This window comes from Ceratotherium simum, chromosome 19, assembly GCF_057802395.1.
Source record: "Ceratotherium simum simum isolate JZ-2026a chromosome 19, ASM5780239v1, whole genome shotgun sequence".
In the NCBI taxonomy this organism is placed as follows: domain Eukaryota; kingdom Metazoa; phylum Chordata; class Mammalia; order Perissodactyla; family Rhinocerotidae; genus Ceratotherium; species Ceratotherium simum.
Window position 1 is genome coordinate 5,007,813 of NC_141918.1, and position 23,634 is coordinate 5,031,446.

Sequence of the window (23,634 nt, forward strand, 5' to 3'; positions counted from 1 at the left end):
TTATCTACTGTTCATTCTATTCAACTGACCCCTAAGAAGCAGTCTATAGCCCCTACTGGGACAGGGGTACAATTTCCCAAAAATACCTTTGGTTTGTTAAAAGGACGCTCCGGACTGGCAGCAAAAGGTATTGATGTACTGGGAGGAGTCATTGATCCAGATTACCAAGGAGAAATAAAATTTATATTATATAATGGTAGTGACACAGTACTAACTGTAGAGTCTGGGGAATGAGTGGGACAATTATTGGTGCTTCCCCTCTTGACTCCAAATATGTCACAAGGACAACCTCCAAGTGAATTAACTAAAAGAGGAATGCAAGGATTTGGGTCTACAGATGGATGGAAACCTGGAGCAAAAGTGTGAGTGACACATCCACCCAATGCGGCTCCCCGTGCCGCAGAAGTAGTGGCCCAAGGGCCCACTGCAACGCTCATAGTTATGTATCCAGGAAATGAACAGTTATATCATGTTCCTAAAAATTCTGTTTCTTTGCGTGAATAGATATTCCTGCTGTGTTGGCTATGCTGTGCTGCACCTCCATGTCTGCTGCAGACCTACACACCAACTAATGCCTCTGTAGGACAACCTTTGACCCTCTACTGTTAGACCAACTGCTCTACACCAGTGGGACCTATAACCTGGACTATGAATGGCCGAGAAATTTGGTCTCAGAAACATCAAGCAATCTCTCGGTATAAGCCTATATCTGATCAGTCACACAGAGCTAGTTATAATTTCTCTATTACCCTGCCTTCTGTTACTCTCCATGATGGGGGCTGGTCTGGACTTCTGCAAGCTAATTTGTTAGGCCTAAGTGTTACCTTATGTTATCTTTGATGCTGTACATGATTTGCAAGATCAAGTTAATAACATTTCATATTCTAAGGGGTTATTTGATTGGTTACCTTGGGGTTTGGGTCCTTTATTGTGAGATAGTTTTATAATTATTGTAGTCATTGGATTTTGGATTCTTGGATGTGCCTTATGTACTTGTGTACGAAGTTCATTGTCTGTGCATATGGTGTCTTATGGTTAATGGAGATGGCCATGGCCAAATATGTCTTGACATGAGTACAGCCATGTTTGGCCGCTCCATTGACCTATAGCCACCAGCACACAAAGAAATACAAAGCTGCTTTCTGTGTGGTGGGAACTGGCCTTTCTCCCACAGAGAGAGTTGCAAGTTGTAACATTTCAAGGCTCTTGGAGCGTCGTAGCATGGGATGGACTGGCCATCTGTGCCAGGCTAAGACGATAACCAAAGAGAATAATGCACGTACACAACTACTGGGCTGGGACGTTAGCCAAGGGGGCTCAGTGCACGTACGCCACTGATAACCATTTTGTGCATGGGAACACTAGATGCTTGCTCTGTAAACTCTGTAACTGCTTATATAAACTGCTGGAGACTGAGACCCAATGAGAGTTCCACCTGTGGAAGGGACACCTTGCCCAGGACGTGTGATCCTTGCCCAGCCACGTCGATTGACAGGGCTCTCCCGGCAGTGGGGCGTGGATGTTGTGAGTAACTGATTTGATGTGAAGTAATTGATTTGATATGAAGTAATTGATTTGATATGAAGTAATTGATTTGATGTGTTCTCTTTTCAGTCAACCTGGTGTTTCTCTTTCCGGTTGATTTCTGTCATTTCTCTTCAGCCGATGTGGATGTTTTCCCTTTCCAGTCGGGCTGATGTTTTTTCCCTCTTAATATTTGACCTATTCGGATCTGTTTGCAGACTGTCGCCTTTACTATCCTCTATATAATAAAATATACCTTCAGTCCATTTGTTGGGAGTGGAAAGTGTCTTTTACATCTCTGATCGAATCCCCGAACCTCTCATGACAGTAGGTCAGCTACATCTCCTGCTCTTGGACAGGTGACCTTATATAAGTGATGTCTTAGGAGGCCTGCAGTGTGCTTCCCTCAGTTCTCAATGTTCCAGGGGTGACCCCTATGTGGGCTACGTGTGTCCTTCTGTTGTGGCCTATTTGCTCTCCCTATAGGCACCCAGGGAGGCTGAGTTATGCTCCTGGCCAGCTGTTGTAATGCTCAGCTGCTTGTAGTTGTTGTGGGCCCTTCAGTCTCTTTATCAGGTGTGGGGAGCCCCAGCACAGTTGGCTGCAAGTTCTAATACCACATTTGTGTTGCAGTATTTCTTTTAAGTGAGTAGGTCCCCAGCGTGGCAGGTTGTTAGGCTCAGGGGCTTAAAATCGCTATAAGCCTCCAGCCTTTAGGTCTCTTGTCAGCTCTCTGATGATTGCAGCTGGGTGGGGCTGGCCTCAGGCACAGGAACACCCAATTGTTTCAGGCTTTGGAAGGTGGGGCAAACCCCCTATGTGGGTCTTTGAGAAGCACTAGTCTTCTGCAGCTGACAAGCTCTGCCGCCCACAGGTCCACACACACAGTCAACACAGTCCTGCCCCATGTGTGCACCCCGACCTCCTAAAGTGGACCCAGTCTCTCCATGGCAGGAGCCCCACACACTCCACCACCGCCCCACACTCTCTACCCACTCTTTGTGCACGCCCTGCCCCACTGAAGTGAGCTCAGTTGCCAGGTTGCAGAGAATCCAGTCACCAATCTATGCAGGCCCACAAGTTGCCTGAGGGCTTGTTGTTGGGTGGGGCCAGTCTCTAGGGTGGGCTGCCTACCCTGGCTGAGCTGGATTAAATCGGTGCTCTAGTGGGTGGGGCAGACCTGGGCTAACAGGCCCCAGGGAGAACTCCAATGGCATCTGTGTCAGCACGCCCACACCAGGCCACAACAATGGCTGCCACCAATGTCCCAGTCCCTGCAGAGGTCCCACCTCTCACCGAGATGCACTCAGAGCCTATCAGGTGAGTCTCTTTTCACCAAAGCACTGTGCACCTTTCTTTCTGCTGATTTTAGGTTGCTTTCTGAAACGGGTGAGTTTGCGCGTGGGCCCTTTAAGAGCCGGTTTTAATTTCTTTGTGAAGCAGCTTTTCTGGGGGTTCTCCCCAATGTTTTAGTAGCAGGCAAAGTCAGATATTATGCCGCTGGTCTCGATTGTGCTGGGTCCACAAAATGCCCACAGCGGGGGCGCTCCCCGGCTCAGGGCCCCGCTCCTCCAGGGAGGCTGCGGACCTGTGGGCTGCTCCCGGGCGGCCGTGAGGTGCTGTGGCTTGTGAAGGCGGCATTTTTCCTCTCCAGAAGGGAGTTTCTGCCTCTTCCACCTCAATTAGGATTGTCCATTGTTGCAGGAGTTCCTCTTATCCAGTTTTCAGTTCTGTCTCAGGGGTAATTTTTCCACAAGTAGTTGTAAATTGGCTGTGTCCGTGGGAGGAGGTGAGTTCAGAGTCTGCTTACGCTGCTGTCTTGACTTCTCCTCTAATTAATCTTTATAACAATAATTTAGATTTACCACTTGTCTTGTTGGTAGCTGTGCTGTTTAGTCTCGGAAAGTCTAAAAGAACAAAGTGTCCTGTTATGGACTAAATGTTTGTGCCTCCCCTCCAGTTCATATGTTGAAATCTAATCACCAGTGTGACGGTATTTGGAGGTGGGGCCTTTGGAACATAATTAGGTGATGAGGGTGAAGGCCTCATGGTTGAGATCAGTGCCCTTAAACTAGGAGGCCAGAGAGCGAGCTCACTCCTCTTTGCGCCACACAAGAAGACAACGAGAAGTCAGCAGTCTGCAACCCAGACGAGAGCCCTCACCAGAACCTGATCTGGGCCTTCCAGCCTCCAGACCGCTGAGAAATAATTTTCTGTCATTTATAAGCCACCCAGTCTGTGGCACTTTGTTGTAGCAGTCCTAACAGACTAAGACACACTCCTTCGGGACGTAACACCAGCCTTCAAAAATGTGCGTGGAATTTTAAAAGCGAAAGCCATTCAAGGTCCTTGATAACTCTGTCATTCCACCTCCCGAGCTTCACCTCCTTTTCCAAGCCCATCTCTCCCACCAATCCGAGCTTCTCACCACTTCTAAATGGACCTCAGGTTTTCCCATAGCTGTGCCTTTTCTCCACAGAAATATCTACTGTGCTTAGCTATGTGTGTCCAAATTTCACCACATCTTCAGAGTCCCTGTGCAAGTTGATACATTTTCTAAAAAGCTTTCCCTGATTGATGCAGCTCAAAGTGGTCTCTCCATCCTCTGAACTATGGCACTGCTTCTGTGTCTTTCACATGATGTGTAAGACTTTGTACCCTGTCTACGTGCCTTATCTCCTCTGCTAGACTGTGAGCAATTGCAGGGCAGGGCTCATGGCTTACAGATTTTTCTTAGCCCCTATATAACATAGCATCATGCTCTGCACATATTAAATGCTCAACTAGTGTTTGTTGAGTCATAAATTAATCCCCTAAAAGGGACCTTTAGGACAATATTTCTTGTCTCCAAGCAGGCAGAGTTCAGTCTGGCAGATGAAACCTCATAGGAAGGGAAATCCAGACACCATTGAGCAGTGCCCAGCCAAGCTATATTGGAGCCTAAGGGAAAAGATAAAAATCAGTAATACTGGGCCGGCCCCATGGCTTAGTGGTTAAGTGCGCGCGCTCCACTGCTGGCGGCCAGGGTTCGGATCCCGGGTGCGCACCGACACACCGCTTCTCCCGCCCCAGGGCCATGTCCCACATACAGCAACTAGAAGGATGTGCAGCTGTGACGTACAACTATCTACTGGGGCTTTGGGGAAAATAAATAAATAAAATGATAAAAACAAAAAATCAGTAATACTAATCTTGTCCCCTTATTTAAAATTTTGTTCATTGTGGATATTTAAACTTTTTATTTTGATTATTTAAATATTGCATTAAAATACTACTTATCTTGATACTTGAGTTTTTTGATGCCTCCGTAATTTTTTCATCTGAGGCGAATGCCTCACTCACCTCACTCTATTCCCTGCCCTCTAATAATTTCAATCAGGTGGATGGTAGCTTCAGGGATCCAGGCAATTTGCCCATTCTCAGCATGATGCCGGCCATTGCATGGGTTAGGAAAGAACTAGATAGACTACAAATTCTTAGACAAAGCTTCTACTGTGATGTTGAACTAGAGTGTTAGCCCTGTCTACAAACACTATGTCCAAAGGGAAGAAAGAGGATGGTCAGGAGTGTGGACTCAAAAGCTAGAGAGGCAACCAGAATCACCCGGGCAGTGAACACACGTCCATCAGGCCACAGGACTTTCCTTTCGGGCCCAGTCAGATGGTAAAACTGGAACTGTGGCTATACTTCTTGCCCTGGAAAGAAATGGTCTGAGAACTTAGGCAGACCTGACCAATACCTGGCATCTATCAGTAAGTATAGCAATGGGTACCTGTAGGAGATGTGATTGATAAAGACAGGAATATCCTTTCTAGGGTTTTGGGTTTGTTTGTGTTTTTCATTTTTATTTTTTTTTTTTTGGTCTCTCCAAAGAAGGTGACTTTAGCCCTTCACATCTTTAGATGTGTGAGGGACATTCAAGTCCTTTGCAATTTCCTAATCCACAATTACCATTATAGCTTACAGTATCTCCCACAAAAAAAATGCAGTGTAGTAAAACTGAAGCACTTAAGTGATCTTTCCAGGCCTTTAATGATTTCATAAGCACAACAGTAAAGAGATATTCAAAGCTATTTTAAACCAAGCCATTATTGTCTTAAGCCTCTTGACAACCAGCACCACACACAGCAGATGACTCCTTTTATTGTGTGTGTTATTTTTCAAAAAATGAATTCATTTTTATTCAGTCATGGACAACATTGAGTCCCAAATGGGAAGAGAACAATAAAGCCTCTTCACATTCTTATTTGTGGTTTGTTTATTTACTCTTCAGCTACAGAGTAAATCTATTGATAGACTTTTCCTAGGTCATCCATAGGCATTAAATTCAGAAATGTAAACTATTGTAACTGGAGTGTCCCCATATTTCAAATCCTCGTCCATCAGATTTGTTTAGCGTCCAGGTTGATCTACCAGCCTATGTGCTTGCAGAAGTCCAGTCCCCTTCTCTAGCGTTTCTGAAGATACTCAGAGCCCATTGTTTACCATCTTTCACTCAAAAATGTCAGTACTGTAGCTTCAGCTTCACCCATCTCCCTAAACATAAGGCTGCTTCACCCAAATGTCTATCAGCTGTGGAATGGATAAATAAAATGGGTATATTCACAGCGTGGAATATTATACAGCCATGAAAAGGAACAACTGCAACTACCTGACTCTCAAAAACATCAGGTTGGGCAAAAGAAGCCAGACACCAGAGGGCACATCTTGTATGATTCTATTTATTAGAAATTTCACAACATACCAAACTAATCTCAGATGGTGGTTACTCTTGAGGGAGATGTCGTGTCTAGAAGGAGGTAGGTGGGGTCTTCTGAGGGATGATCATGTTCTGTTTCTTGACCTGAGTGCTAGTCACATGGGTGTACTACTTTGCGAAAATCCACTGAAACTTTTCTGTGTATATGCTATACATCAATAAAAATTTTTGTGAAAATAATAATAATGTTGTTGCCAATATGCCATTGCTTAAATCTATATCTAACCATTTTTTTAATGAAGGACACTTAGAAAATAAGATATTCCAAACATCCTTAAACTCTCTCTCTCTCGCTATATATATATATATATATATATATATATATATATATATATATGCATTAAAAAACTATTCTTAGAAATAAAAATACATTTACCTCTGATTCTAAGTCTACATTTCTGGTAGAAAGTTTTTCCTTAGCTATAAACACATATACCTAACTACACAGTTAGTTCTTGCACCTAGATTCTCTTCAGTAATCTACAACTGAACATGTCTAAAACTAAGTTCTTTGTCTCCCCAAAAACCTACCCTTCTTCTCCTGCCTTCTCTATCTCAGCAAATGGCACCACCATCCACTCATTTGCCCAAGTCAAAGCATAGCTTCTTCTTACTTTCTACATTTTCCTTACTGCCCAAACCAATAAACACTATTTCCTACCAATTCACCTCCTTAATACCATCATTTTAGTCCCCTCTTCTCCATTCCCCAATTCCCTGCCTTATTTCAATATTTCATTATTTCTGTACAGCTAATTGTGGTTAATGGCTCCCCTGCCTCTCATCTCACCCCTCTCCAGCCTACCCAGCCCACTGCCTTCAGAGCCCTGTATAAGCCACACAAAGATAATCAGTTTGCTTGCTATATAGCCACACTTCAATTTAACCAGAAGTTGTTTCACACAGACTTATCACCCATATTCTGAAACAGTTGACTTTAATATATTCTTCTCTCAAAAAAAATTCATTTTTTTCTGGAAAATAAAGATTTTCCAGATCTGATATTATGAAAATAATGTATAAGTTTAACCACAATTTCCCAAGGCATTTGTGGTGGGAAATTTGTGGTGATAAAATGCTCTAGATGTCATAAATCAAAAGAGAGTTGCTTTCATGCTTGTTGTAGTGGACTTGTTTGGAACATCTGCCCAATCCTATGAGAACCTCTCTTTTCCCATGGAAAGGGTAAACTACCACACAGTGTTCATACTATTGGACTTTGGGTTGATAATTTTCTCTAGAGAAACTGCTGCCATTATTTGGAAACTCATTTGAGCTGGTCGATCAATTTCTCTCCTGGGAGTCTGAATTTGAGACTGAAAGATGGTTATCAGTCTCTGCTGGGCACTTGAACTAGGACTATGGATGAGAGAAAAGTTAGAGTAGACACACATAGAAGAGCAGAGACAGAAGAACGTGGTCTGGAAAAACCAAACACAGTCTCGTTCTTCATCTTTTCAGTTCCTGGATCCAGTCCACACAGCCTAGAAACATGTCTTGCTTTTGGACTAAAGACATAGCCTGATTCCTTAAAATATGTCCTTTACTGGGGTGAATATCCAATACTAATAAAAAAGATTATAGAGTAAAGCAATGCTAAATTTATCTAGTTACCTACTCCCAAAAAATCCACTTAAATATATACTATTTTCCATGAATACTCTGAGTTTCTTTCACTTCTATTAACACTTTAGCCAAAGAATAAACCCCATATAGAATAAAAATAGATTGGACAGTCCAAAATGTCAAATCCTAAAATGAAAATATCAGCCACATTGCTTTATAGCAGTGCTTCCAACATTTTCCATGCCATTCCCGACATAGAAAATGATACTATTTGTCTGGCACACTGGAATACAGGGAATGCATGATGCCACAGGCCCAGAACCAGCCTGGTTTCCCAAGGTCTGAGAGGATCAACATCTTACACCTGTACTCATTTGTGGTGCACCAGTATGTCCCAGCGTGCCAATTAGGGAGGTCTTAATAAACATATCTTGCATAATTGGAAACTGTGTCCCTACCTTCAAAGAGTTTAAGATTGTACTGCATGTACTGTACCAAACCCTGAGGGAATTTAAAAATAAGATAAAGAACCTTCTGGGTGAGATCACTGAGGAAGAGCTTTATACCCAAAAAATGGCACTAACATTGGCTCTAACAAGCAATACTGAGGGGAGAAAGTTCAGAGCCTTTGAAAAAGAGTCAAAATCTAATTAAACAGAATGGAATGATCACACACAGTTCTCTTCCCTGTTTCCTGAGATACAACCAAAAGGAGAGCAAAGAAATAACAAGGGCAGTACCACTAAGACAAAGAGAACAGCAAGAGATCTCTCAGTAGATGAGAGATTTTAACAAAATATTGGGAGTGGAAAGCATATGGAGAATGGTAATTGACCTGACAGGGAAGGAGAAGCTCCAAACTAAAGTCTCTGCAGAGATGGCTGTTGATGAGAGCTGAGTGAGTGAATTCATCTATAGAATTCCTGAGACACTCAAGACTTGAAGACACTTGATACTTCAGAAGAATCAGAAGGTAGAAGTAATACACAGGCTGAAAACAGATAATTGTTGAGTCTATATACTAGTCCCCTCCATCATCTTGCCTAACCAGGCAAACACTCTATTCCCACTGCCACCATACCCCTACCCTAGGCAGGATAGCAGAGGTTAATTCTCTGGAAAATTTGAATCAAAAAGGCTGTAGACTTGGGGAATTTAAATGCAATAGAGGGCTTAGATGAGACCCTAGAGTCGTCTTTCCCTATCCATCTCCCAGAACATTTAACAGGCTAGTATTTCCTAAGCACCAGATTGGAGGATCTTTCTCTAGAGAAACGAATCAACCCAAAAAAAGACCCACAGACACTAACATTTAAGGATCGCATCATGAAAAGCCCAAAGCACCACTCAATCACCCAGCCCCAACCACTCACATGGCATTTCTTTTTTTTTTTTTTTTGTGAGGAAGATCAGCCCTGAGCTAACATCCATGCCAATCCTCCTCTTTTTGCTGAGGAAGACTGGCCCTGAGCTGACATCCGTGCCCATCTTCCTCCACTTTATATGGGACGCCGCCACAGCATGGCCTGACAAACGGTGCATCGGTGACACCCGGGAGCCAAACCCGGGCCACCAGCAGCGGAGCGTGAGCACTTAACTGCCACACCATGGGGCTGCTCACATGCCATTTCTAATCAGTTCCTTACTGCTGCACTCTTAAACATGAACAGACAGCAAAGGATCACTAAACATCTGAGAAAAGCCTCCACACTGAAAGAGAGAGACCAAAACAAACAGAAAGAAAGAAACCTGGGAGAATCAGGTAGAAAATTTGAAGAGAATAATTTATTATTAATATCATCAGAAAGATAAAATAAATTATTGCATCCATAAAAACAAAAATCACTATGAAAAGAATGATCCAAGAATAAAAAACGGCACTTGAAAATTTAAAACATCAGAGTTGGGGGGAAAAAAATCCAATTAAAAATCTAGAAGATACAGCAAAGGCAATTTCTCAGAAAATAAAAATGATTAGATGAAGAGTTGGGAAATATTTGAGCAAAGAGACTTAGAGGATTAATCCATCAGGTCTAACATTGGAATAATAGGAGTTACTGAAATATGGAACAGACAAAACTGGAGAGGAGAAATTCATCAAAAATGAATTGTATAAGGAAATGTAGAAAGACTCAAAGACCTGAGTTTACAAAAAGCAGTCCTACTGAATACTCAATACAATGAAGGAGAAAAGACCTATTTATGGTACATCTTGATGACATTTTCAGAATACTAGAGGTGAAGAGAAGAATCTAAAATCTCCAGAGTAAAAATCAGGTCATATACAAAAGATCTATATCTAGAATGGCATGAAAATTAGTGCTTTCAAAATATTAAGAGACAATTATTTTAACTTAGAATACAACATCCATCCAAAGTATCAATCAAGTGTGAGGAGAAGTATATGAAATTTTGGATATGCAATAAATTTTAAAAGTTTTCCTTTCCTAGGAAGCCATGGGAGGATGTGCCTCAGAAAAAGCTTAAATAATCCAAAAGAAAACAAAAGATGAAGACACCAAATCTAGCAAACAGTAGAGCCGACATAGGGTAGAGCTACAAAAGGAGGTCCTAGGATGACAGGAATTCAGCAGGCTAAGGGAAGAACCAATCCAGATGGGGAAAGTAGGATGGAAGGATCTAAAAGGGAAGTCTAAAAATTCATGAAATTGATAGACTATCTGAAATGTTGCACACTTGGAAATTAATATTGATAAGCATTAGACAGAGCCCTTAAAATTGATGGTAGGTACTCTGGGAGATCAAAATTGGCCACCCTGAAATATGCCTCTTTACCTTGATTATTTTCTCTGATGGACATTTGACCTCCCCCGCTAACTGCCTAAAAGAATTTAAGGTAAAGGCTTGTCCCCAGGATGGGCCATTACCATAGATAACTCTGGGTATCGGTAGACTGTGAGGGTCCTTGCTAAGCCCATTCTTAACAAAGTTCTGTTTGCCAAACATTTACATTTGTAAAAGTATCTCCCTGTGTGTACTGGGAAGAGTAGGGGATGATCTTATCTCTGGAAACTCTTTTCAATACGGAAGGAGAGGACTTAAGTCTGCCTACTCCTGTTTACTGTGCTTTTCTGGTAATCTCCCATAACTGACTCCTCCCACCAACATCCTCCTTTGTCTTTAGCTGAAGATAGTATTTAAGATGAGAATCTCTGCCGTTTGTTGAGAAACTCAGTTTCCCGGGTTTCTTCCATGTATACATGTAATTAAACTTGGTATTATTTTCTCCTGCTAATCTGTCTTTTAATTATTCAGCCAGCCATAAGAACCTTAAGGGAAAGGGTGGAGGAGGATTCTCCCTCTTCTCCAACAGTTTATTGAAAACTAATGCAAGTGAACAAAAAAAAAGGAAATTATCTACAAAGAAAAAGTTTTACAAAAAAGAAACAGTCATAGATTACTATTTGGCTTTGTAGTAAATAATATTTTTACTCATAATAAAGTAAAAACTGAATAACTGACTTGCCTCCAAAAGTACTATATTATTATATCAGAAGGAGAGTTGGACAGGAAGGTGGAATGTGGGGAAAGAATGTAATATACCAATTCAAAGAGCCTTATCTTGATGGGAAATCAAGGGATAAAATGGAGGAAAATACCAGAAGAAACAGCTGAAAGAAAGAAAAATGGTTGCTTCTGGGAAAGGGGACTGGGGTTTGAGGGAAGAGGCAGAGGACAGCAGTTTTTCATAATTATGCTATTTGATTTTTCATATGCATGAATTATTTTGAAAAATATGTGAAAATGAATGAAACAGAGTCTTAAACTCTGTAAGTTCAAGGAATATTTGTGCCTGTTACTGCACCAGGTCCGTTTTTGCCCACTGCCCAGAAAGCCAAACACTGAGACAATGAGATTGCAGCAGAGAGAGAGGATTTATTAATTACAAGGCAGCCAAGTGAGGAAATGGGAGAATGAGTTTCAAATCCACTTCCCTGAAAATAGGGACTCAGGGATATTTATGGGGTAGGGGGCAAGGTGGTCTGAAATGATTGGAGGTGAGGAGAGATGAGGTAGTTGATGATCTGTGCAAGTGTAGTCAGGCTTCGTGCCTCTTCGCAGGGTGCACGTCCACAGAATGGCGGCGTTAGCATGCCCTGAGGGTGGAGTTTTAACCTCTTGACGTCAAAAGGTCACTTATTGAACATAAGTCTGCATGGACCCAGTTGATGGGTTTGTGGTCTCAACCAGCCTGAAGTGGACAAGGGGTTCCAGTTCCTGAAAAAATAGCTCAAACACCCATTACCATGGTGACCCAGGCTCCAGGGAGCTGTTATCTATAGGAACCTAGTGGGAGTCAGATAGTATATTGCCTAAACAGCACAGTTAACAATGGGTAAGCGTATTGTCGGGGGAAGAGAGAGAATCTCCCTCTGCCCTTTTCCTTAAGGTTCTTATGGCTGGCCAAATAACTAACAAGACAGGTTAGCAGGAGAAAATAATACCAAGTTTAATAACATGTATACATGGGAGAAACTCAGAAATGAGCAACTCGTCCCTCTGTCTAAGCTGTTTGCTTAAGTATTGCAGCTAAAGGCGAGGAGCGTGTTGGGGGTGGGTAGTGGCCTGGGACTTCAGAGGGCAGCAAGACAATTCTTTTCAGGGTCATCTATAGATAATGTGGTCAGGGAGAGACAGAGTTTTTGATAAAAGGGGCTTGGTGCCTTTCCTATTGTAACCTCTATCCTACATTATCTTTACAGCCATCATGATAGAAGATCTGTTCCAGGAAGGAGCCACCATGTCAAATTCTTTAGGCAGTTAGTGGGGGAGGTCAAATGTCCTTCAGAGAAAACAATCAAGGTAAAGAGATATATTTCAGGGTGGCCAAATTTTGATCTCCCACAGTATCATGCAGATTGAAATCCTCACCTTCCATTCTGATAAGTTTCTAGATAAGGCTATCCCCCACTTCTTCCTGGTACAGGGAAGAAGATACACTTACAAATGGAGATTTCCTTTACAAATGTAAATGTCTCTTACAAAGGGTAACCAGAACTAAGAATGGGCTTAGCAAGGACCCTCCCATATATGCAGAGATGTCTATGGTGATGGCCTGTTCTGGGGGCAGGGCTCCCATCCCAAACTCTTTTGGTCAGTTAGTGGGGGTGGGGATCAAAGTGTCTTTCAGGCAGAGACATATTTTGAGATTGCCAATTCTGATCCCCCATAGTTACTAGCTGCTTAATCATCAATGGCTAACTGTTTGCCAGTTTCGTGCCACTTGCTCTTTTCTTGACAATCAATTTTAATTTAGTGAAAATGAAGGATGAATACATTTCACAAAACAGTATAATTTGTGAATTTAATTTATTCAATTATGCCACTCATTCTGCATTGATCAACATCTATCAAAAATATCTTTGCAATATAGAGGATGTAGTAACACTTCAGATTTAAGGTAGTGTTTTTCTTAAAAATATTATTCATCTATTTAAATTTAAACAAACAAAAGAGCTTTAACTTTCCCTGTGATATTTTCATTATTGATATACCCAAACATATACACAAATATGTTAATATTTGGATAATGACAGATCTATTTATTGCTCTGAGCTAAATTTCCTGAACTGCAAAAAGGTAAAATAAAGTCTTAAATCAGGAAAGTGAAAAACATCAAAATGTTAAAGTGAGATTTCTTGTGTCAGATTGGTTAGAAAGGGAAAAAACTATAAATGCTGTGCAATTTACAGAGAAATTAGCATTTTATTATTTTATAAAACAAAAAACATGATGTCTTCTTTAAGTATCTAAAAAGTAACTAAATAACATAATACCTATCTGAAAATTATTTGTTTAAACTGTGCAATAGTTTTTTGTTATTCAACTTTCTTGATTGTTGTTAGGTTTTTTGTCAAAGAAAAGTCTCATGTATTTCAGTGAGCTAATTCGTAAGCCAAGCACCCCATCCCCTTCTCAATTGTTCAAACAAGTCGTCAGTGTCCTCTCTAAGTAAAATTAGCAAAAGAATAATATTTCATGGCTCATTAGTGCATGGAATCCAGTAACAGACCCCATCCCAGTAGTGTAAAGAGAGAAGCAATGGGGTGTGTCCCATTTTGTTAACTCCGCAATGTGCCTATAGGTCTCAACCAAAAGATATGAATTAGAGTTTAAACATAACCCTGACAAAAAAAGAAAAAGAAAGGATGTTTAACAGAAAGAGCTAGTGCAACTTAAACTTTTCTGACTTTTTTAGTAGGTTAACAGTATCTATCTTTATTTGTAGGCCAAATTTCAGTGGCAAATCTATTGCATTTCACATTTACACACCCTCTTGTGCCTCTCTGAGCCATAAGAGTATTTTCATATTTTAATTCTTATGTTCAGGTGACTTCATATTTGAGTCCTTACATTCAGGTGACTTCTTCAGCTGCATTTCAAGGGTTTTCTAACCCAGAGGAGGATGTGCTAGGAGAAGCACAAGACAATCCTTTGGGGATATGAAAAGAAAAATATTCGAATTTCCATTTCTATTCATTTTTTTCTAAAAATAAAAAATAATGTAGGAGTCTATATTTAAATATGGGTTGTCATTGGCATGCTTGCTCAATAAGTTTACCAGAGCTCTCACATCTCAAACAGTGAACAAAACATCCTGAAGGAAGTGTGAATGATCCAGGCACAGAGGGGTAAACGGTGGTGCCTTTTTGCATTCATGCTCTAATGTCACCAGGTTACACCCTACAGCAATTTACAAGTGACCACTTAGGAAGATTTGCAGATTATCTTGTTTTAGCTACACTAACCTTCACAAGAAGGACAAATTACTTTAAAATATTCCTGCAAAGACACCATACATTGAAGGTAATACTAGTGATGCAAACATATAAGTGAAGAAGAAAATAGCAGCATGGAAATTTCTACTCCTGGTTTAAGTTCTTCATTGGTCACATTATGAGATAAAAACAAAGATGATCTAATTAGATCAAAGAGTTGGTCAAAAAATTCAAAATTATCGAAACAACAATTTAAATTATTTTACAACCACAGTCATTCAATATGAACATTCTCATGCATATATTCGTCCTTGTGATATTTAGCACTGATAACATACAGATCTTACAATTAACCTGACATTTTAAAACAATGCTTAGTTCCCCTTTGCCTTATTCTTTTTCATTTTTATTTTGTGTGTATTTTATAATGTATAGAACATATTAGCATTAATCGTTATAGTTATTATTTTCTTTGTGTTACAAAGCCAAGTTAGTGGATTGATTAACAGCATGAACATGGAACCAGACTGCCAAGCTCTGCTGCTTATGGCTGTCTGACATGGACAACTTATTTAATCTCTCAATGCCTCAGTTTCTTTATACGTAAAATGTTGATAATAGTAGTATCTACTTCGCAGGGTTGTTATAAATAAAAACTAGTTAAAATTTGTAAAGCTCTTACAACAGTGCCTCATACATAGTAAATTCTATATAAGTATCATTAAATTAAATTAAAACATTAATATTTAAATAAATTAATGTATATATACTGGGATATATGCTCGATTTTTTTTAAGAGGTGTATGCAATCAGCAAAATTTGCAGCCCACTGTTCTAGAGAATCCTTGTGTCACATTTATGTTACTTGAGAACTTAAATCTGCATAGTTTATTGATAGAAAACCTATTCCATCCATTTAATCTAAACCAAGAAGAAAACATATTCATAACTTTACATAGAGATTCACTCCTTGCCTTTCAAAATAATAAAGGAAGAGCAGAAATAAAGTGTTTAAAATAAACAAGTTAGATACCATTTACATATGGCTAATAACATATTGTGCCTAGGATTCCCAACAGAATAACCTTGTCAAATGTACATTATACTAATATTTATATTGGTGCATATTCTCTGAACACCAAAAACTGATCATGGGGGACTTGCAAGAGCCATCAGCCTTCCCAGATAATCAAAAATCAGCAGCTATGACAGTTTAGACACTAATGGTTATTGATGGCCAAAGACGGACAGCAGGTGTGTGGCTCCTGCCCCAGGAGCCCAGTGGTGCCGTGTACGCAAATCATTGCAATGCAAGGAGACAAATTTTCAAAATGGAGCACAAAAATGGCATTTGGAGCATGACTGACTAGAACTGGGAGGGTGAGGGGGGCTTTTAGAGGATCTAGGTACCAGTTTAGATGACTCCAGGATCATTAGCAGTATCACTAGAGGTGTTGGGCCAAGCCATGCACATTAGCACGCAACAAGAAGTTAACAAGATTGGAAGAATTAATATTGTTAAAATGTCCATACTTCCCAAAACAACCTACAGAGTCAATGCAATCCCTGTTAAAATTACAATGACATTTTTCACAGAAACAGAAAAAACAATCCTAAAATTTGTATGGAACCACAAAAGCCCCGAACAGCCAAAGCAATCTCGAGAAAGAAGAATAAAGATGAAAGCATCACACTTCCTGATTTCAAACCATATTTTAAAGCTATAGTAATCAAAACAGAATGTTATTGGCATGAAAATAGACACAAAGCTCAATGGAACAGAAGAGGGAGCCCAGAAATAAACCCACGCATATATGGTCAATTAACTTACGACAAAGGAGCCAAGAACATACAATGGGCAAAGAATAGTCTCTTCAATAAATGGTGTTGGGAAAACCAGCCAGCCACATGTAAAAGAATGAAACTGGACCACTATCTTACACCATACACAAAATAAATTCAAAATGGATTAAAAGCTTGAATGTAAGACCTGAAGCCATAAAACTCCTTTGTTGTTAGTGCCTTTGAGTCAGTTCTGACTCCTAGGGACCCTGTGAACAGCAGAGCAAAACCCTGCCTGAATTTTTTGCATCATCCTCTCACCTTCCAGCAGTATATCAATGTTCTGCTGCTATTAACAGGGTTTTCATGGCCAATCTTTTTTGGAATTGGATGGCCAGGTCCTTCTTCTTAGTCTGTCTTAGTCTGGAAGCTCCACTGAAGTCTGTCCACTATGGCTGATCCTGCTGGTATTTGAAACCTGCTAGCATAGCTTTCAGCATCACAGCAACATGCAGCTGCCACAGGATGACAACCAACAGAAGGGTAGTGTGGTTCCCTGACTGGGAAATGAAACCAGATTGCTGATCTTAACCACTAGACCATCAGGGCTGTCATAAAACTCCTAGAAGAAAACATAGGAGGTAAGCTCCTGGACGTCAGTCTTGGCAATGATTATTGGATTTGACACCAAAAGCAAAGGCAACGAAAGCAAAAATAAACAAGTGGGACTACATCAAAGGAAAAGGCTTCTGTACAGCACTGGAAATCAACAAAATGAAAAGGCAACCTATCACTTGGGAGAAAATATTTGCAAATCATATATCTGATAAGAGGTTAATAACCAAAATATATAAAGAACTCATACAACTCAGTAGCAAAACAAAATCTGATTTAAAAATGGGCAGAAGTTGGGGCCAGCCCCGTGGTGCAAGTGGTTAAGTGAGCGTGCTCTGCTGCTGCAGCCCGGGGTTCACCGGTTCGGATCCTGAGCGCACACCAACGCACCACTTGTCAAGCCATGCTGTGGCCATGTTCCATATAAAGTGGAGGAAGATGGGCACGGATGTTAGCTCAGGGCCAGCCTTCCTCAGAAAAAAGAGGAGGACTGGCATCAGATGTTAGTTCAGGGTTCATCTTCCTCACACACACAAAAAAGAAAATGGACAGAAGAACTGAATAGACATTTTTCCAAAGAAGACATACAAATGGCCAACAGTTACTTGAAAAGGTGCTCAACATCACTAATCCTCAGGAAAATGCAAATCAAAACCACAATAAGATAATCACTTCACACCTGTTAAATGGCTATCATCAAAAAGACAACAAATAGGGGCCGGCCCCATGGCTTAGCAATTAAGTGCCAGTGCTCTGCTACTGGCGGCCTGGGTTCGGATCTGGCCGCACACCGACGCACCACTTGTCAGGCCATGCTGAGGTGGCATCCCACATATAGCAACTAGAAGGATGCGCAACTATGAAGTACAACTATCTACTGGGGCTTTGGGGAGAAATAGGGGAAAAAAGGAGGAGGATTGGCAATAGACCAGCCCTGTTAGCTCAGGGCTGGTCTTCACCAGCAAAAAGAGGAGGATTGGCATGGATGTTAGCGCAGGGCTGATCTTCCTCACAAAAGAAAAAAAAACTTACAAAAAAAAAGACAACAAATAACAAGTGTCAGCAAAGATGTGGAGTAAAGGGAACCCTTGTGCACTGTTGGTGAGAATGTAAATTGGAGCAGCCTCTAAGGAAAACAGTATGGAGGTTCCTCAAAAAATTAAAAATAGAACTACCATATGATCCAGCAATCCCACTTTTGGGTATATACATATCCAAAGGAAACAAAATCACTATCTTGAAGAAATATCTGCACCTCCATGTTCATTGCAGCATTATTAACAATAGCCAAAACATGGAAACAACCTAAGTGTCCATCAACACATGAGTGGATAGAGAAGATGTGGTATATATATAACAGAATATTAATCATCCATGAAAAAGAAATAAATCCTGCCATTTGCAACAACATGGATAGATCTCAAGGACGTTACGCTAAGTGAAATTAGCCTGACACAGAAAGACAAATACTGTATGATTTCACTTATATGTGGAATCTAAAAAAAATAATAAACTCATAGAAATAGAGAACAGATTGATGGTTGTCAGAGGAAATGGGTGAAGGTGGTCAAAACGTACAAATTTCCAGTTGTAAGATAAATAATTTCTTGTGATCTAATGTACAGCATGGTGACTACGGTTAACAATACTGTATTGTTTATTTGAAAGGTGCTAAGAGAGCAGATCTTAAAAGTTCTTATCACAAGAAAAAAAAATTTGTAACTTCATGAAGCGATGGATGTTAACCAAACATATTGTGGTAATCATTATACAAATACAACATATACAAATATATATATACATATATATATGTACATATATACACACATATATATCAAATCTTTATGTAGCATACCTTAAAATAATGCAATGTTATATGTCAATTATATCTCAGTAAAACTGGGAAAGAGAAAAAAATGTGGTATATATACATAGTATGGAATATTATTCAGCCCTAAAAAAGAAGAAAATCTTTCCATTTGCAACAACATGGATGAACCTGTAGGACATCATACTAAGTGAAATAAGCAGACACAGAAAGACAAATACTGTGTGATCCACTTTATATATAGAATCTAAAATAGTCAAACTCATAAAAGCAGAGAGTAGAATGATGGTTTCCAGGGGCTGGGGAATGGGAAATGGGGAGATGTAGGTCAAAGCGTACATGTTTCAGTTCTTCAAGATGAATAAGTTCTGGATATCTAACGTACAGCAATGTGACTATAGCTAACAATACTGCATGATATACCTGAAATTTACTAAGAGGGTTGATCTTAAGTGTTATCACCAGAAAAAATGGTAACTATGTGCAGTGAAAGATGTGTTAATTACCTTGATTGTGGTGATTATTTTCACAATGTGTGTGTGTGTATATATATATATATATATATATATATCAAAACATCAAATTGCACACCTTAAATATATACAATTTTTTGGTGTCAATTATACCTCAATAAGTCTGAGGAGAGAAAAGCACTGCAGTAATCTGAGTTACCGGATAGAACAGGAAACAAAAATGTCAACTCTTAAATAGAATTCAACTCTATAAACACTTATTGAATACTTTTATATGCAATCCTGTGAAGTGTGAAGATAAATTAGGCCCTGCCCTGGAGAAACTTACCAAGAGAAAAGAGGATAAAGAGAAAGAGAATGAGAGGGAGAGATTATACTGCCAGGCAGGATACAGTGAGTTGAGGTCAACAGCAAGTTATGTGAGGAATTAGTTCTGCCTGAGAGAATATGGCTAGAACAGATACACGTAGAGGTATAGTGGGGACAGAATCTGGTCCAGACAGGACTGAAAGCCAGGAAGAGAAATTCCATCTAAAATAAACAATAAAAAATTAGTGAAAAAACAGAAGGACATTAGGATCCAAGCCAGAAGGAATCAAAGCTTTTGAGGAAAAAAAGAGGGATTCAGTCAAGAGAGTCTCAGATGAAAGAGTAAAAGAAAGATATAGGAACAGGAAAGCAGGTGTGGGCATGATTTACAGGGCTCCAGCCACGCTAAGACTGTCACTCAAGGCCAGAGTTACCACAGTAATTCAGTTACCAACTGCATAGAACTGACAGGAAGAAACGGTGAAGAAAAAGAAGAGCACAAGTGCACACAGCTGAGAAGGCCTTTGAGTTGAAGATGAATTTTGCTTGAGATCTAGAGTCCAGATCTAGAGATTCTAGAAGTCCATCTCTTTTCTTTTACTGGCCTCTCTCCAAGGTCGCAGCCCCAACAATATTGACAAACCAGATTCTTTGCCATTGCCCAACCACAGAATGTTCTTTCAAATCTCCAAATTGTTCCTTAGACTGCTTTCTGTGCCTGAAAACACCTCCTCCTCCTTCAAGGCCAAGTGCTCAAATATGACAGTTGAATTTAATCAAAATCTATTGATTACACTGTTTTTTCCTTTGGTGAAACTCAAATTAGTGACTCCACTGAGGTAGGTATAGCAAAGTAATCAGAAGCTAATTAGCAAACGATCTTCTAAGTACCACTGTCCCAGGAAAGGATTCCTGTGATCTCAACAAAATGGCTCCCAAAGTTACTGTGAAATTGGTTCCCTCCTACAGGGAAACTAAAATTTCCTTAGGAGGACACTGAAGAAGCAGAGATATCCTCAATTCTTCATAGTACCTGAGGAATTTTCCACACCTCAGGATTCACATCAATGACTTGGCATTTAGCACCCACTGTGCCATTCCCCCAAACCAATTTATGATTGCCCTTTTCAGAGGGGGCATCCTAATGTTTCTCACTTCCCAGGCAAACTCTAATGCTACATTAATCATATCACATACTTTCAGGGTTAATAACATTGGCTGAGTTTGCATTTTAGACCTTAAAAAACTGATTTTTTAGACTTTTCACAGTGGTAGTATGAGCAATTGTTTCTTTTTTTTTTTTTTTAAACTTTTATTTTATTTTATTTTCCCCCCAAAGCCCCAGTAGATAGTTGCACGTCATAGCTGCACATCCTTCCAGCCGCTGCATGCGGGACGCGGCCCCAGCATGGCCCGAGAAGCCGTGCGTCGGTGTGCACCCAGGATCCAAACCCGGGGCGCCAGCAGCTGAGCGCACGCACTCAACTGCTAAGCCACAGGGCCGGCCCCAATTGTTTCTTTTTTAAGACTAGAAAGATGAAAGCATCATTAGTTTGCTGAAACTGTCCAATATCAGTGATTTACTCACACTGGGATCAACAGTAAGATCATGCTGTTCCTTTAGCATTTTCTGACTGACAGGCAGCAACCCCATGAGTCTGAACATCCTCTATCAACAACTAATGGGAATATAACTGGGCTTTGATGTTGAACGGCCTAGAGTACCTGTGGGAGTAAAATGCTGACTGACCAGGGGCCAGCTGCTGTTTAATACTAACAAGGGACATAATGCTCAAATCCACCACATAGCTCATTTAATTTTGTGTGATGCTAGTCTCTCATCGAAGTGCTGCCATTCTATAACAGAATTATCTATCGCAGAGAGCACAAAAGACCAAGTGCTTTCACAACAGTTCCAGCACCTATACTAGACACTAAACTGGATATTTCCATTCTTAGTTTGGTACTCCTGTCATTGTTTAAAGTTCAAAGTGTGCCATAAGAGCTACTTTTTAAATATGCTCTTGTGGAATATTCCTCTGCTTGTATTCTCTGAAACCAGGCCATTTAGGCTGTATCTTTGAATAATACAATAATCAGAGTTAATATTTCCTTACTCAGTGGTAGGCAGTGCACTGAGGGCTTTTACTTTCATTAACTTATCCAATCCTCATGCTATTATTAGACCAAGAAACTGAGGGTTAGAGAAGTTAAATCATTTGCCCCAGGTCACAGAGCTGGTGAGTGTCAGAACCAGGTTTTTAAGTAGAGAGAACTGGAACTTATTTATTCTATTTTTAATGTTTGGATAAGGATTGTTTCTATTTGGAGTTAGTTGGAAAAAGCTATCATTAACTTTGAGTTTAAATGTCTTAGCCTGACCCACAATAGGAATGTAGAATCATTCTGTAACATATGATAGATTTGGATTAGTTATTCACTATAAAGAACTCTTTAAGGAGCATAGTTTTGACTTTATCCCAAAAGACATTATAGTCAGATGCCCAGAAAGATCGCTTGTACTCACTTGTCCACATTACTCATTCATTCTTAGAAAGAGAAAAAAAAAGAAGTGTAATTTTCAACAAGCATTAAAAATACTAAAACTGTTAACTCACTTATGACCTGATGCTTTCCCTAAATATTCTCTGAGCAAAATTTGATTCCTAGTGTAGTAGGAAAATCACAAACTTTGGAGATTGGCAGTTGTAGGTTCAGATTTCAGCTGCTCCATTGGACCTTGCCTGTGTGTGACCTCGGACATGTTACTTAACCTTCTGAATCTCAGTTTCCTCCTCCGTAAAATGGAACTACTCTTTACCTTGCAGGGTAGATTGGATGATTAGAATAATAAGAATTGGATTTAAGATGCTCAAAGAAATTTTAACCATTTATCACTATCATCATCATCGTCCTTGTCATCATCAGAACTTCTAATAGTCAGAAAACTTCTAAGATCATCTCTTCCCATACACAACAGCAGGGATTACCCTGAAGACAGCTCTATGAGATCACAGGCTCTATCTTTAAATAAAATTTAATCCTTGTATTTCTTTCTCTACATTGTGACTTGTATACTAAAAACTAATTAGTGTCTTCTTCCTCTCTTTTCTCCTCTGAAACAAGAATTAATTAGAAACTATTCCCCACATGTCATCATAGAATCTTCTTTCAATAAGAGAAAACTTGGATCCCCACTGATATATGAAGTTTCACTCTTTGGTTTTGTGTTTTTTTATGAGTTTTCATCAAGTCTGTTAGTTTCTCTATTTTTGTTCTTCTTGTTGTTTTGATCAACTTTACACAAAAAGAAGGGCCTCAGGGCTGAGATAAGAGGTCATTCACCTTACCTGAGATTGGACTCCATGATGATGATGTCTCTGCAGCCCTGGGCAGAAGGCATTCTAAAGCAGGAGAGATGTTTTTGTGTCAGTCTTCAAGAATTCTCTCAGCTGAACAATTAGCAGATGAAAACTTCCTGAGAAGGCACACACGAACCCACTCCACTGCCACCTTATTATGGCACTTCATTACATCAACTGTGAACCTTGCTAAAAGGTCGCTAGTCACTGGTCAGAGCTGAATAGGAACTCCAGAGCTTGCACAGTATTTAGTATCTAGCTTAACTGAGACCTAGAGTCCTACAGAGAGCTGTCCGTATGACAGAGAATTAGTTCAGAAATTGTGGAAACAGTTTAAGACCCTAAAGCAAAGAGCAGAAGATGATAGATTCCCCCAGTACGAAAAGCTGCCCAGATAAGAACTATAAATGATACTGAAGGATACTCATTGTGGAAGCTTGTTGGAGAATGCGAGTGGAACCACGTTGCTCATTGAGGCTGCATGGGTAAGAATTGGTATCTAGTGGGTATGTTGAATATAAAAACAGGTGTCAATATAAGAACCGTGAAGCTAGGACCAAGTAGAAATAAAGCAATTTCTTTTTAAAAATAAAATTTTAAAAATCTCCTATCCAAGAATATTTTATTGCTAACTCTTTAACAAAATCTGGCAAAATGTTAATATAATGCTATTAAA